Source organism: Thunnus albacares, chromosome 12 (assembly GCF_914725855.1).
Source record: "Thunnus albacares chromosome 12, fThuAlb1.1, whole genome shotgun sequence".
Classification (NCBI taxonomy): Eukaryota; Metazoa; Chordata; class Actinopteri; order Scombriformes; family Scombridae; genus Thunnus; species Thunnus albacares.
Window position 1 is genome coordinate 2600848 of NC_058117.1, and position 16752 is coordinate 2617599.

Sequence of the window (16752 nt, forward strand, 5' to 3'; positions counted from 1 at the left end):
TAAAAGATGATCACCTTGTTTGAAGAAATATACTTACTTGATTTAAGAAAATAAATCTGCTTTACTGGAAAACCTCAAGGTCAACAGTTTTTTCCCAACTCATACATCACAAAACAGAGTGCATTACATTCTATACAGACTCAAGTATTTATATTAAAGGTTCACTGTGTAAGAATTGGCCAGAATTTTAATTTAAAACATTCCAAAATTAACTAAAATTACTAACAGAATGTGAAGAAATAACAGTTTTGACGTTGTGTCAAAGACCTATATGTATTGTGCTGCAGAGATCTACTGAAGTTAGCATGCTAACCAGTTAGCTCCAGCCCCATCCAACCTTTACTGTCTCGTAATACCACTTTTTGTGTCAGGGGCAATAGTGAGTTACTGTAGCGTCCAGTCTGCCCTCAGTCCAACATGAAAGGAAGAGGAGGTATTGCTGCCCTAAGCCACCTGCAGTAATGGTGGAGCTAGGCTGAAAAGCTGTTGAAATTTTTGCTATAGGGCTGTTAATATGTCACTTTATTAAGTTTTAATATTTTTCAGGTGAAAAAGTAACCATTTAGATTCACTGCTCCTCTCAGGACAAAAAGGCACTGCACAGGGTGATGAGGTGCACAGAATGCATCACTGGAACTACTCTGCCGTCCCTCTGGGACATCTACACTGGGTGGTGTAGACCCAAAGCAGACCAGATTATCAAAGACCCACAACTACCTTCCAGCAGATGTATCCACTCCCTCAAAGCAAGAGCTGAGAGGTTGAGAAGGAGTTTCTTCCCCCAAGCCATACAGGCTATAAGCTCTTAATATTCTGCCCACAACTGTCAGCTTTTGCTACATGGTTGTCTGTTGCACATCCTGTTTCAGGGAAGGACTACTTTTAGCTGTTTTTATTAGTGTATTTGCAAAATTGCACAAGTTTATATTTTCAAATTATTTATATACTTTTTAAAATATATTTTATTCTATTTTTAGACATTTTCATTGTGTATTTATTAAAAGGTCAACTGTTTTGTTTTTGTTGTTGTCAAGTGTGCACCTATTAAGTTTTTACTTAGAATTATGTTCTAACTTATCTCTGTGGTGCAACAGCTTTCTGATCTGTGCAGCTTTTTTGTAATTTACCGCTGTCTTCATTGCATTTTGATATCTTGACAATGCCATAGCACAGATTTATTGTAAACAGTAAGGTTTATGCTATATTCAGTGAGTGACAATGGTGGTGGGGTGATGTGTTTGGGGGGAAGATGGGTGTGGGGGGCATTAGAAATAACCAAAGACATTGGAGATAACCAAAGATTTTCCAAATGTTTTGACCATATTCTTTGTAGCTGGTTATTCCCTTTTCCATGCAATAAACACAAACTTTTATCATGTATGTTCTGCAACATTACTAACAATTTACAGAGTAAGTAAACTGAAACTGCACTGTGTAAGAAAGCATTGTTTAATCCCATGGTATTACAAAGTCCTTACCACATCCTTTAATCAAAATGGATGGTGTCCTTTCCTATGCAATATAGACAAACTTGTACCATATGTTCCATTGTGCTACTAACTAAAACATGAAATTTTATGAAGTACACTGAAACAGCAGAACTGTCAAAGAAAATAACACTTAATGACATGATGGTTACATTGTTCTAAAAAAAGTGTGCTTGAAAGGATCATAAAATAAAATTGATAATACAATGTAACAATATGTACCAATGTAACCATTGCTTCAGCTTATTATAGAAATTACTGAGACTATATAACTGTAACAACTCAGGAGAATTTATTTAGCGTCTGGTAGCAGCATTCCCCATTGTAATAGGCTGTTTTGAGGTGTTTCAATGTTTATGTAGCCTCAGATTGTTAAACAGGCTAAATATTCCTGTGAATTTTGAATAGCCTAGCCATTAGCCTACATGACAGTTAGACTGAGAAGGGAAAAATTGAATGACCCTGTCAACAAGGACTATCCCTTTTAATACAAATCAAGTTTCATGAAAATGAGTGTGTTGGAGGTTATTTTGTTAGGGAGTTTCTGTCCATTCACTTGCTGTGGTTCAGACATGGAACTTGTCAGTTCCAAAATACATGTCTCTGTGGATTTAGCTTAAGAAATTCATGTTTTCATAACACCACACCATATAAACCTGGTCATGAATTTAGTGTGTGTGCATACTATTTTTCATACTTTTGTGGTGCTGCAATTTTATGAGATTGTTCAACATGTTTAAAATTGTTCTGAATAATCATTTGTCTTTCAAGAAGTTTTTTTTAGAGTTAAACTGGCTTCTGATGCAATGCTGCTTGTTTTTACCAGTAGTTAATTACTTTCTTTTATTTAACAGGAATCTGGCTGAGAAGAATCATTAGAAGAATCTATTAATGAGTCTCCGCTGCCACAGACATCTACTCCTGTGAAAGGATGTCCTGCCAAGTACACAACCCCTGAAAAGGTTGTGAAGTTATTCTTCCCAGAATACGCGTTGCACACAACACCAAACTTGAGCAAATCTGAAAAGAATACTTCGAGTTGGAGAAGAAAGGTGAAGGGAGCAACTGCCAAATGTCAAAGGACTTCAGATGCTATGGCAAAGAGAATAGTACTGTTCCATACCATGCTGCAGGACTGAGACAACAACAAGAATACATGGGTAAGTGTTGAAATGCATCCACCTGATAACCAAAGTGTTTCATGTTTGGCATTTTTAGTAGAGATTTGAGGATTTATTTAAATTTGTCTTGTCACAGGTCACTATGTATTCACAGCTATACAAAAGATTGCAAAACGTGAGATCCCTCCAAAAGACCACTCCAGATGGGAGATATTCAAAGGTCAGCCAAGTGACCCAGATGAATTTGTTTCAAGTGACTCGACAGTTCCAGATTGCTCCTCAGAAGGGAGTGCCACCCCAAACGGTAATGAAAGAGGTGAGTTCCAACTTTGCATTTACAAATTTACCCTTGTGCGGTGTTTGTATTTCCACTTGTGATGTTCACGAGTCTAATAAACCTGCATTGTTGGGTCATTAAAACAACAAAATCACTTACTTAAGTAATGCTAAACTAATGCATAACTCACAATGATTTAATGCATGAATTAATGCAGGATGTATCATGAATTCCAGTTGCTCACCATTAATCAATGATCAAGTCACTATGACTTTATGTGATTAGTTCACATTTAATAGATCATCAGTTAAGGACTGTTAAATCAATCAATCATCAGTTACTTCATACATTAATTGATATGTGACCAAATTAGCTAGACTCCACTTACATAAAAGTTTATTTCAGGACCATTAATTTCCTCAAATTTCTATGAGAATAGACCCAAAGGTATTTTTGATACATTTACAACATAATGGGTGGAACATGAGTTTTGTTTTGTTTTATTTTTTGTTGGTTTTTTTTTTGTATTTGTGTTGTTGTTGAAAGCAATGAAGTGTAGCATAGTAGAGAAAGATGCACTAAAACCAAAATCATTTAGCAGATAAATGACAAATTAGGGGAGAGCCTAGAGGAGATAATTGTAGATCCCAGACGAACATGTCTTCTGATGATTGGGAGCTTCTTCAAAAGTCTGAGAATTGGCAGTCTTCTTTCTCCTTTGATGCCTAGCATTCCGAAAACCCATATTCATCACTGAAAGCTGAAAGACCGAGAGTGAAAGACCTTTGACCATTGAGCTGATGTATGAGGTCCCATGCACGTAAAAGAGAAAAGTGAGGGGTCATGATAGAGCAAAAGCAGAGTGACATGAGGCTCGATAGGGTATACACACGTGATATAAGATGAGAATATGAAAGTCTTGATGTTGTAAGAAGTGTGAATATGCTAGCCATGATCAGCAACGTGATAAGTAGCTGAGAGACACCGATAAACCAGGACACCAGCACCAGTTATATGCATGATTTACCAGGATTACCTGGAATGCCTTGAACAGTGATATATCCACTTGATATAGGCTTACATAGCCTACTGAATACACTTTTAGCAACGCTGTATCCTTAAATGAGGAGGGCAATAAGGTAGTAATATTTTGAATGTTGCATATAGTTCTGTGGTTTACGAGCGCACCTGAAGCCCCCATACACTCAAGCCCCCTATACATCCTACATGACAGCTGACAACGGCAAAAAGAGGAACAGTTTAGAGGATTGGTAGCTAAGATGTGATAGGCTGATGGAAATGGTGGCAGAATCAGGTTTGTTAACTAAAAGTAATGCCCCTAATCAGCTGATACGAGAGCAGGAGAAGCAGTGTGAGAGAGAGAGAGGAATGAGAATGAATGAATAATAAACTGTCTTCCTGCTTGAACTTATGCTAAGCTCCATAAAAATAGTAGTAGTAAATCAGACTCTATCATCAAGAGAACAAATACCTTCTGTTTGTGGCAGATGTTGCTTTCATCTAGCATTACAAATTCATGAGGACCACCAAGTAGTTGTCCTGTGTTTCTCCTCTTTCTCTTCATTGCATGAATGCAGACATTTCACAGTTTCTTTCTCATTTTGGATGGTGTGCATGTACTTCATGCAATCCCATCCTGCAATATGTCAGTTTGGCGCAGCCTCAACCTCTGGGAAAATCTGTGAAAGCAAAGAAAAAAGAAAGAAAAGGTAAAAACCACAAACTGATTAATAGTCTAAATCAAGAAGCTATTATGCTTTAAAATGATTACCCAGAGCAGTCTTTTATTGTCATGTCACTTTGAGGGGTGTTTTTTTCCCCTTCATTTAACTTAAGTAGGATGTGACATAAAGCCAATTAATATGTGTTGATGACAAATATCTCAGTGCTCTGACATACTGCATAAATCTTCAAATCTTGTTAAAAAGCAAGGACAAAGCAACTGCTCTCTAAAGGAAAATCTGTCTTGAGGTTGTTCATTAAAAGATGACATGACACCACAAATTGAGTTTTAACCAAATCTCAACTTATATTAACACACTGTCTTTATGAGAAATATAAACATTTATATTAGCATCAAGCATATAAATCAAAAGCTCAAATCTTAGGTACCTGTACATAAACATTAGCTAGGGAAGATGCGACAGGATAAGAACATTATATTCCTAATGGAAAAGCTGAAGATAAAGAGAAAACAACCACAGATCAGTTACATTTCATCCTTTTGGGACACAAGAGAAACAAGACATATTGGCAATTTAACAATTTCTTCATTTAACAAACCTCCTCTGTGTGTGAGTGTGTGTGTGTGTGTGTGTTTGTGTATGTAACTCTACTATATAGTCACATTTACTGTACAGTACATGCACTGGCAGGACTATGTGAAGTTGCAATTTTGCCAAAGCATAGAAGCAGTGTCGAATTGTTTAATTAAGGTAACAACAATAACTTGACACTCACAATCTCTCCCTCTCTCTCTCTCTCTCTCTCTCTCTCTCTCTCTCTCTCTCTCTCTCTCTTTCTCTCTCTCTTTCTCTGAGATTCTATGCTAGGCTACTGAAATCCATGGTCGTTGCCATTGACACTTGTTTGGAATTAAGCCAAGTTAGCCAAACGTTGATGTTAGCCCAAAACCCTTAATTTGGATGTTACAATGCTAATCACTTTGTAGGTGTACTGAGGGACACAATGGTCAGATGTTTGGGTCCGACCTTTTTAATTTGCCTCATAGCCACAGAAAACCCGGTGTTACACATATTTGGCATGTTCTGCTGTCTTCATTATTTTGTTACAGTTCCATACACACTGAAAAAACATGTTACTAATGCCAGTGTAAAATGGTGTTCATTCTATGCAAATGTTGCAAATAACTTAAACACTCAATGTAAAATGAGACCTCTGTCCATGGGACTCTTGTTATGTGGTGAGAGAGGATGGTTGGAGGGAGGGAGGGCGAGAGGGAGGGAGTGATGAATGGTGCTCCAGTCATACACTGCAGTGAAGTAGTCTCCATGTTATGCACAGGTTTGTCAGGACTGCATATTTAGTCCTGCAAGACTTGTTTTCATGTTTTCAGTATTATTTGAAGTAGGTGATTGTCTTAAATCTAGAATAGTATCTCTATAATAGATCTTACAATAAGTTAAATACAACTGAATTGAAATGAAGAGGATGACAAGGCTAGAGCATTATGGCTTATTATGACACAAAAAGCACTACCTAATACTAGTAAGAAATGCTCAATATGAGTATTTACAGCTAACTTCAAGACATGTTTCATCTTAAAATGCTTAAATATCACTTTGTATTCTTATGTCAAGTAGGCGATGGTCTTAAATCTAGAACAGTGTCACTATTATAGAACTTTCAATAAGTTAAATACACTTGGATTGAAGAAGATGACATGAACGGTAAAAAACAAACAAGTACAACAAAAAATAATACAATAAGATAATATATACAGAACAAAAATGTGAAGAGCGTAAATCAATCAAGTCTAATTAGCACCTGTAGGACAGTATGCAAGTGTGTGTGCATGGACTTTGCAGATGTGTTTCTCACATGTGCAGCACATAGTATTTGTTTTACAGTCCTTCATTGGGGGGCGGAACTGGCATCTCCTCTTCTTGCCTGCCACAGCTGCAGCCTCAGGTGAATCAGGACAAGATTCAGCCCCCTGAACAGCTTTCACAAGTGCTGCAGAGGCTGCTGTGCGGGGGAGGGACTCCCTTCTTTGAATGTGTAGGGTTATAAGTGCCTCTCTCAGCTGCTCCAGGAACACCCTCCTCTTGTTCTGCTTATCAGGCATCCAAGTAGGGTTGATCTTGTTCCATATCACAAAGGCAGACCAGGGGCCAGCAGGCAGTCATCCTCCTGCAGCATTAAGTTCCAATCTGTACAGTCTTGTCCAGGTTTTCCGTGTTTCCTTTGTTGTGGTTGTAGTCCAGGATGATCACTGATCTCAGCCGTTTTATGTAGTATGCTCAGGAGGACCGCATTCTTGTTCCTCTTTGGGTGGTAAGAAAGAAGAGTGGTGCTGGGGGCGAAGGCAGACTTTGATGAGAAGGCCTCTTTCCCCCTTGTTGTGAGGAGTGCAGGGGGGAGCTCAGGCTTGTTCTTTCTAACTGTGCTCACCATGGTGACCTTCCTCTTCAGGAGCTGCTGGCTGTTTATAAGAAGAGAAGAAATTGTCACACATGACACTGTGTCCTCTCAGTCCATCTGTCACATCAAGCACAAACCACATCCTCTGGTTCTTCATTGGGCCTCCACTGGCTTCCCTGTGTAGACTTGCATGATATTACAATACATATACTCAAGTACATAAACCCAGTTGCTCATCCACTCATCCATTGTCTCTCACATGTCTTGCAGGTCTTGATTCACGGTTATCAAATCGCAGCATTCTTGAGAAAGTATGAAAGACTCTCAGTGGCACAATGGTACAGAAAATCACCCTTCCACTCTCTGCATCCCAGAGACTAGATGTAGCCTCGCCTTGGGACCTATACACACCTGCTAAGATTAGCAGCCTTATGTAGGCATGCAGGTCAATCTCATTCATCTTTTTCCAGCTGTCTCCATATTTACAGAAACCCTCCAAATTTGTCATCTCCAGGATGATTATTTTTCAATGGTTGGTGTGATGAATGTTGAGGCGATGTCCAGGGTATTGGCAACTGCATGTCTTGTGGGCCCTTTGGCCATCCTCATGACATTTTGTGCAGCCATCCTGCTCTGGTTGTCATATGGTGACAAGGACCATGTTATTATATATATCTAACAGCAAAATAACCTGTCTCTTTCAGCTTGGGGGATTTCTTCTTCATCTGAAGACAATGCATTGTGCTCTGGGTTGTATTCTTCCCCATATTCTTCTTCAGATACCTCTTCCTTTTCAAAATCATTTTTCTCTTGTTCCTCCTGGACGTTCTACAACCTGTTGGGCACCGAAACGTGCACCATGAGGTCTGCATGGGTCTGATTTCCTCCCCCGGCACCTGCAATTTGCAATACCGTACTCGCCCCTCCACCACATATAGCCAATTAGTTCTGCAATCTGACCCTACCTGTCAACACAAGATCCACAGCCCGACTCCAAACCACATATCCTATAATAACTTTGTGCTGTGGAAACATCTCATAGTGATCACATTACATTGGTCGTTTAGGCTCAAAAAGTGTGGGATGGGATCATGTCAGAGTCTGTTTTAATTTGGTTAGGCAGCAGTACGTTTAAAGTAGGCTATTTCATATGTGAAATTAAGATAATATATTTTAAAATGAAGGTAAATCAGGAAATACAATTTAAATGAATATTTTTTCTCACGTCACTTGATGCTAGATTTGAAAGAATTGAATGAGCAATGTGTGCCAAATTCAGAAAGATTGTTGCATGCTCCTTCCACCAGTTGAGAATGTTGAAATTCTCCTCCCTCAATGCCTTGAATTCGATGTATGTATCCACTTCATCCTGAGTGGTGGACTTATCACTGGACGTGGAAACCTCGATGTCAGATAATCCCTCCATTGCTTGAGCAAGATTAGGTCTATCCAACTTTATAAACACTACAAATATATTTCCTGATACCTTTTTTATGATAAAAACAAAGATGACAACGACAAGCCATAAAATACCTAATAACTGAAAAGCCTAATAGGCCAGGCCAATAAGCCTTCAATACAGCAGTATAGAACAGTATACTGTAATGTTAGGATAATCCTAACTTTATTCCAATTCTACCTCAATTTCATTTTAATACAGTATGCTGCTAAATAAAACCAATCAAACTACCAGTGATGTTGATAAGTTTTCAATGTAGTTAGTCCCTGGGATCCACAGGTGCTCATATGAGTGGGTCCCAGGGAAATTGAGAGGATCCCCAATAAAATGTGTACTTTTTTGACAAATTGTAGTGTTAAACTCATGTTTGAAGTTATATGGTTATACTGTAATTATGATTATATTCATGTATGTTGAAAATGTATCTGAAAATTAAACAAATAAAATCCCAAACCAGTAAATACATTGCAGACACACAGCAGCTGAAAGAAAGATAAGGTCATATTATACAGAGAAATATTAGCTTTTTTTCTGAGTGAATAAATATTAATGTGACTTATAAAATGGGAAGCTAAAGGGCAACAAGAATGCTGAGCTTTCCTTTTATCAGGAGTCATTAATAGAACCATCAAACACATCATGTTTAATTAGGAAGTAGTTTAAAAACATGCACACAAAAGGCAACCATTTAATGTATACTGCTGTTAGAAACTGAATTCAATTAGCTGATAATTAGCCTGATCAGCCACCATCAGTAATTGATACTAACATACATTATTAGACTGTAAATCATTCATCAAACCAATAACTAACAGCAGTCAACGTCAGACAACTTTATCATATCAGTTACCTGGTGTTTCTGTAGTGGTGACAAAACGTAAAAAAAATATATATATTAGCAGTTTGAATATAACATTTTAACAATTCCTTACATGTCTGCAAAAACACATAACTCTAACACTAAGATAAAAGGTGCCATATCTCAACAGTCTTCTTGTCAATTCAGCATCAATGAATGAGAATGAGAGGAGAACTGTTTCAAAAATTAAGATTTCTCACTAAAATATGTGCTGGCGCATGAACATCAATGTTGATCAATCTCTGGGCTAATCCAGTGAAACCATTGCCACACACTGTTTCAATCTGATGTCACAGCAGGCAAATTTACTGCTAGTTAGGTAACCATCTCTTTGTCTTCCCTTTTGGCTGCTTTAAGATCACTGTTTTTCGTGAAGAAGTGATCAATTGTTTTGTACCTGTGGCATTGGCAGCGCAGCTTGACGCCGTATGCTTCTTCCTTGATGAGGTACCCAGTTTTCAGCTATCATAAGCCAACACTTGCACTTTTTACAAGCAGCAAACCCAGAAATTTGGTTATTTTCACCATCTACGATCCAACCAAAAGCCTCCCAGACGTTGGATGTTGGACTCTTGAAGAAGAGTTGTGGGCTGTCATGTATTCTCCTCATCAGCCAGTCAGCTGGCAGCTGACCCAGAAAGGATTGATGTGGTGCATAGGTCAGAGGATTAAAACATTAAATTGAATTATTTTTTAAAAAATTTTATTTTAATATATTTATAATCCAACACACCCACGATCCATGTTCGTTGTTTTACCCAGAACTAAACCCTGGAAATAAAATTAAGACAAAATGCCACCCGTGAATAATTTTTTTTTGCGGGGACCCGCGGGGACCTGACCCAATGCAGCACGCTCATAGGCAAAGCCAGAACTGGGGGTATTGTCATCTACAGCACCTTTATAGCCTTTGAATGTTTATTTTGTCTGAAATACTTTTTTATTTTGTCTGAACTTGAGTCACCTGGGGGTCATTTTTCTAATGTTGGGGTCACTCCAGAAAAAGACATCAAATTTCAAGTTGGAAGCTGCACAATCAGAACACAGTGGGCTCATTGGAAGGTAGAATAAAATATGGACCTGGAAATGTGCCTAATATGTCTTCTTTAAGTAAAAAACAAAGAATAAAAGAAAAAGAGAGTGATTCACACTTTATGTCAGTTAAATCATTGACCTTTTTTGTTGCTCCAAGCACTAACATAGCAGCACTAACAGCATGGCAGGATATAACTTTAATTGTTCAACAGGTCTTGAAGTGGCCTAACTGTAATAAAAACAGAGAAGGGTGATGTCAAAGGGGGTCAGAACAATGCAACGCTTTCCCTGCTGCTTCCAGCTAAATTCTATTCATCGCTTTGATGCTCACATGTCTTTTTAATTTCTTTTAATATATAACGTTAACATGCCCAGGGACTGCAGATACAAAATTAGTGTTTTGGCTAAATCTGACACATTGACTTCATATTGATTCTATTTAATCTGTGTTATCCCTGATGAATATTCAAGTAAAATGAAGCTAAATTTTAGTTTTATTTAGTTTTAGTCTTTTGACAACAAAACAACAACAGCAACAACAAAAACTAAAGACATTTTAGTTTAGTTTAGTTTAGCTAGCATTAGCACAGCTAGCTGTGCTCTCAGCTGATCATTCTCTCACCTGTTCACTAAAATCCTCTTCACTGTCTGGGTTTAGCTTGAGAGGAGAAGCTCAAATGTGGGATAATGTAGTGATATTTCTTTAGTGAACATCTAGAGGAAGATTTAGATGGTTGACTGTCGGCATAAACCCTGAAACTGACTCATTATTTCTGATGGCAACAGGAACAATATAAATGTGGGCGTGCTGCCTGCATGTTTCACAAGTTTGTCCAGCTTCCCTGCTTCATGTCTGCCAGTCTACTGACAGAGACAGTTACTGAAGATAAGATGCTTCTTATTAACGTGTCTCGTGCAACAGGTCAAACAGCTAAATCAGCTTCTGAACAAGAGATATTATTGGCAGCTACAGTGATTCCACACATGCATGCAGCTCGTTTTATAATAAGTCTTTGAATTAAAACTGCATTTAATTTGTCCGTTTGTCTTTACGTGATGGTTTAGTTTTTATTTGTTGAATGCTGTCTGAATGCAATGTAGGACTAGCAGTTGGTATTGTGGTGATATAACTTCAGGCTCCAAGTCATTTACAGACAAGCAGCAGGACTTGTGGATGCCCCATGTCTCTACAATGAAAATGCTACAAAAATTGCAAAAAACAACAACAACAACAACAACAGAAGATTAGAAATGCAGTATTTGTTTTGCATGACCCAGGTGCTCAAGGGTCGATGTTGTACCAGATCCAGTTTCAGATGTCTCTGCCCAAAGCATATGACTGATATTTTGGGAAATGTGTCTGCATCACACTGGGGCGAGGATTAGGATTAGAGAGTAGCTGCACAGTGATTGAAGTGTGTCTGCAGATGTCTCACCAGGCTATAGCTATGCTAAATAACACACAGCTACAGTCTCAGAATAGCTCAGGCCTCTGGCGTTCATGGCGTTGAGGCGTGGGACCTTTGCTGTGCCTGCCAGTGACACTGTGTGACACATTAATGCTCCCTTCAGCATGGGAAAATTCATTTTCAGCCCCTGAAAATCTAGGAGCTGTGTTTGGTTATATATCTTAAAATCCTACATGTAAGTGTATCAGTAATGTAGGAGTGATTTGATTTGTCATGATTTTGTTGAAGGTGATTTGGAATAGAATGAGTTCTTGCAGCCTGACTTCATGCAACATTTCCTTTCGATTAAAGAGAGCACAAGTGAAAGTGACATGTTAATTTGTTCTGCTCTGAAAGTAGTACAGTATCTTCACAAATGGAGTCATGAATTGAAGATAGCGCACTTTCAATCCAGTTCAATTGCTTTGAAATAAATGTTATATATTGACACATTTCCATTGGAGAATTCAAGGAAATTGGTGCTCTAACACGGGTTAAACTGTTTTTACTACTGCAAGGATCTCTACTTTCCCTGAGGGGAGGGTACAGCAAGCCATAGTCTTACCTGAGAATAAAGTTCCAGCTCTTTGTTCATTAAAAAGTTTCTAGTGAAACTAAAGGACAAGGTCTTCTTTCCCAGAGGGGACAGCGAAAGCCCCCAGATCTATGTGACACTACAGCTCATTAAAAACACTGACAGTCCCACTGCCGTTTTATTACCGGCCATTTTCTGTCTCCAACTGCACCAGCCTGACACGTTTAAAGAATAAGAATGTGTGTAAATGTGAATGTGTGAGTAACGAGGGATAGAGCAACAGAGAAGGAGAGATACAGAAATGGTGTAAAAGGCAAGGCAGTTTTATTTATAGAGCACATATCATTACAAAGAAACTCAATGTGCTTTACATTTAAAAAGAGACAAAAACATCGAGCATATGCAACGCACTGGTATAACAATGATAAAATCGATAATAATAAAGAAACAACTTATATTTTTACATACCCACAATACCTACACACACACACACACACACACACACTAACACTGTTCATAGGCCTGAGGAAACAGGAAGGTTTTGAGCTTAGTTTTAAATGTAGATACAGTTTTTATAGATTGCAGTTCTTCAGACACAGCATTCCAGAGGGCAGGTCCACAGTAACTAAATAAAGCTTTTACCAGCCCATGATTTTATTCTGGGTACAACCAGAAAGCCACTCTCTGAAGACCTGAGAGGTCTGAGGGGGGTATAGTCAGTGAGCAGGTCAGAAATATACTGGAGAACTGAACCATTTAGTGCCTTAAAAAACAGTAGGAGGTTTTTAAAGTGAATTTTCTGTTGAATGGGAAGCCAATGAAGTGATTTAAGTATTGAAGTGAGGTGATGATGTTTTCTTATACCGGTAAGACCTACGGCAGCTGAATTTTGTATGAGTTGAAAAAACCTTTGTGAACTTGGCTTAATTCAACCTCAGCTTCATTTGTTTCCTGCTCTGCAACCAATCAGGACTCGACTGGCCCTAAAAACATGAATCCTGAGGCAAAGAGCCTACCAGTCTACTGACAGAGTAGACTGGTGGGCTGAATAAGTGTTCTTCAATAAACTGTAATTATGAACACTTAAATGTAATATTAATTTGTGGTTTTCATAAACCCAGCAATAAACACATATAACCCTGAACGTTATTCAAAAGAAAATCATTTTAAATCAATGTGATTCTTTGCTGTCCTTCGACATGGATCAGGACTTCACTGGGTCCTACAATTAATGTTAGCTGCAGGGGTGTTATTGCTTTGTTGTAGGTTTCTTTTTAAGTGCAACCAATTAAAAATCATTCTATTATATTACTAACTGCTAATGGAGACTACGTGATATGGTTAAAAGCCCCAGAACAAGTAAGTAAATTAACATTGAATATGAAGTTTGTTTTGTCAAGTACTGTATAGTAGATTAAATCTGATTTGTTACTGTTATGTATATGTTTGTATATGTTTATGCAGTGGCTTTGGTGATCCCCTGATTTTCAATCCAGTGCCATCAACAGGTTACAATTTTAATTTGTGCAGCACTTAGATTTGAAACCCAATACCTAAAAAATATGTAAATAATGACATTCATCAACCGGAGCTGTAGTGCTGCTAAACGTGTCATAAACTGTCATACATACAGAAGAAGTCATAAAGGCATACTAGCCAAGATGCCAATCCAGACAGTAAATGCTGACATGTTGTCAACTCTCCTGACATGTTTTATATGCCATCAGTGTGTGTTGCCACACACCAAACAAACAGAGCAACATTTGAATTCATTTGGAGTTGTGTTTCTGGTCATCTGGTGAACTTAAGTCTTATATTCACTCCCCTTTTATTTCTAATGCAGTATCCACTGACTCCTAAAGATGACTGGAGCTATATTCTCTACTACTGGGGTCCGTTTCACAAAGCAGGTTTAGTGAAAACTCAGAGTTTGTTAACCCTGAAATGAGGGAAACTCTGAGTTTTCCGTTTCAAAAAGGGAGGTAACTCAAACCAGAGAAAGAGGGATAACTCTAGCCTGTTTCACAGAGAGGGGTAACTTAAGCTCTCGGTCAGTTACCGTAGTAACAGACTCTATGAATCTAACCTGGTCGGGACCAGGTTTTTCTCAATGAACCTCGAGTTTCTCTCAGTCTCCGCCCTCTTTCAGAGCCACACACTCCATTTGATTTCCTCATTCATTCAGTCAGCAGGCGAGTTTTGGCGTAGCCTAGTTCTGCCGTCTGTCATTTAAAAAAATCATTAAAAAGAAAAAAAAAATCAGAGTCAGTATATTAGAAGTCCATTAGGCACAGTAACATTTTTCACTAACATGGCATGTCCTTTTGATAACGATCCCGTGGATGAAGGTGCAGCATTACTGCGCAGAGAATTAAATATTCGTCGAGAGATGGTTATCAGACCGCACATAGATGTTCTTGCATTTCCAGACAATTATCTTTTTGAGCGGTACCGTTTCACGTCACAGTCCATTATCTACATGCACAACCTAATCCGTCTTTACATTTGCAACATTACCAATTGTAGTCATGCTCTCACATCCCAGCAGATATTGTGTGTTGCGCTGCGTTTCTTTGCAAACGGAAGTTTTTTGTACAATGTCGGAGCCAGCCACTGGCCTTCCTATGTTCTGGCTTAGGGCCAGCTCCTCTGCCTCCGTTAGAGGTGGCGGTGCTGGGCCACCACCCGTTTTACGGACATCTGCCTTCTTTCTGTTGGCTGAGTAGAAGTCTGTGTTAGTTTAAATAGGATTAATTATTTACCAGAACATGATGTAGATGAGAAGACATTTATGTGTGTGAAACCAGCATTATGTTGGGGATAAAACAGCTGCTCAGTCAAACAGCCACTTAATATTTACTTTACAATGTAAAACATGATCAAAATGAGGTTCCCCCATGAGATTATGCCGAGGTCTCACCTGTTTGAACAATGTTTTTATATTTCATCCTAAACTGCTGCCAAGTGCGCTTCTCCCTCGCGGGATTGGACCTAAATGAAATAAATTAATAGGCGACCAATCAAGCAGTTTTCCTTTGTAATATTATTGTGATTACAAAGGACTACATTTAAACTTACGCATTGACCCGAGCAGCGATGTTCTCCCACGCCGTCTCCCTCTCTTTTGCAGCTGCAGCGGTGTTGCACTTCTTTTTGAAAACATGTTCAAACTCGCCGTATTATCGCATTAAGATTTCTAGTTCTAGTGGGGTGAAAAACGCCGCCCTCCTCTTCCCCGTTGCCATGGTGACTCGTTGAATCGGGGCTCCATTGATGCTGGCTTTTTATAGTTGTGGTGCACGCGCTTAACTCCAGGTGAAACTACTCCGAGTTGAATAAACTGACTCAAATCAGCTGTTCTGGAACCGGAAACTCAGAGTTTCCTATCTCAGAGTAGATCAACTCAGAGTTCAGGATTAGACTCAGAGTTTGTTGAACCTGCTTTGTGAAACGGACCCCTGGTCATCAGTAAATCGCTAATTTTGCCTGACTGCCATTTGGTGCTGAACTGCTTAGTGTACAGTTAGTTTGTTAAAGCATTTATTTTTTTGCTAACAAAACAGCTGCATGCTGCTGGAAATAAGGATAATGAGAGCTGTGAGACTGAACGAGAACAGTAAAGCTGCAAGCTGTAAAACCAAAACAATGAACTGAAAGATGCTAAAACACTCCAGAGAGCTGAGGGGAGTTGGTGATAATTCCTTGCGGGTTCATCACTATGGGCGACACATTTCACATAGTCATTTGACCCATAGCTATCAATAACGTATTGATAGTAGTGCAGCTTCACAATTTTACAAGTCTGTCTTAAAACAACAGTCAGGAGCCCAAATGAACAGTGAAACATGTTTTTCTTGCTGTAATCATTCCTCCTGTTCATACTGACCATTAGAAGATCCCTTCATGATGCACTTACAATGTAAGTGATGGGGAACAAAACCCACAGTCCTCCTTCTATGCAAAAATGTATTTAAAAGTTTATCTGAAGCTAATATGAAGCTTCAGCGTCCAAATGAGTCAAATCAAGTAGATATCTTTCAACATTACAGTCTTTTTAATGCCAAAGTCCCTCTTTTTGTTACTATACTTCCACCACAACTCAACAGGGAAACACTGTCCAACACTGGATTTTGGCCTCCATCACTTACATTGAAAGCACATTTGAAGGGGATCTTTTAATAGCCAATGCATTTCTCCATTGGCTACCAGTAGAGGTTAGAATTCAATATAAGTTTGAAGTCTCTATGATGAAGTCTAATCAGTGTCTACTGGATGTTCCCAGAGCCTGACTTAAAATAAAGAGAGACCAAGCATTTTCTGTCTTAGCCCTAAACTTTGGAATAGTTTACCACTTACTATTACATTATCCAGTTCAACTGGAATGTCCTAAGGCTTGTGGGAAATGG

The 16752-nt window shown here is 38.7% G+C and overlaps 1 long non-coding RNA gene across 1 annotated transcript in view; it reads left to right on the forward strand.

Annotated features, from left to right (window-relative positions):
- Positions 1-5823, forward strand: part of LOC122993103 — a 35298-nt gene extending 29475 nt beyond the window's left edge. The window contains exons 2-4 of the long non-coding RNA XR_006406335.1: positions 2342-2647; positions 2745-2924; positions 5459-5823. This is a non-coding gene — a long non-coding RNA (uncharacterized LOC122993103). The remainder of the gene's footprint in view (positions 1-2341; positions 2648-2744; positions 2925-5458) is intronic.
- The last annotated feature ends 10929 nt before the right edge of the window (positions 5824-16752 follow it).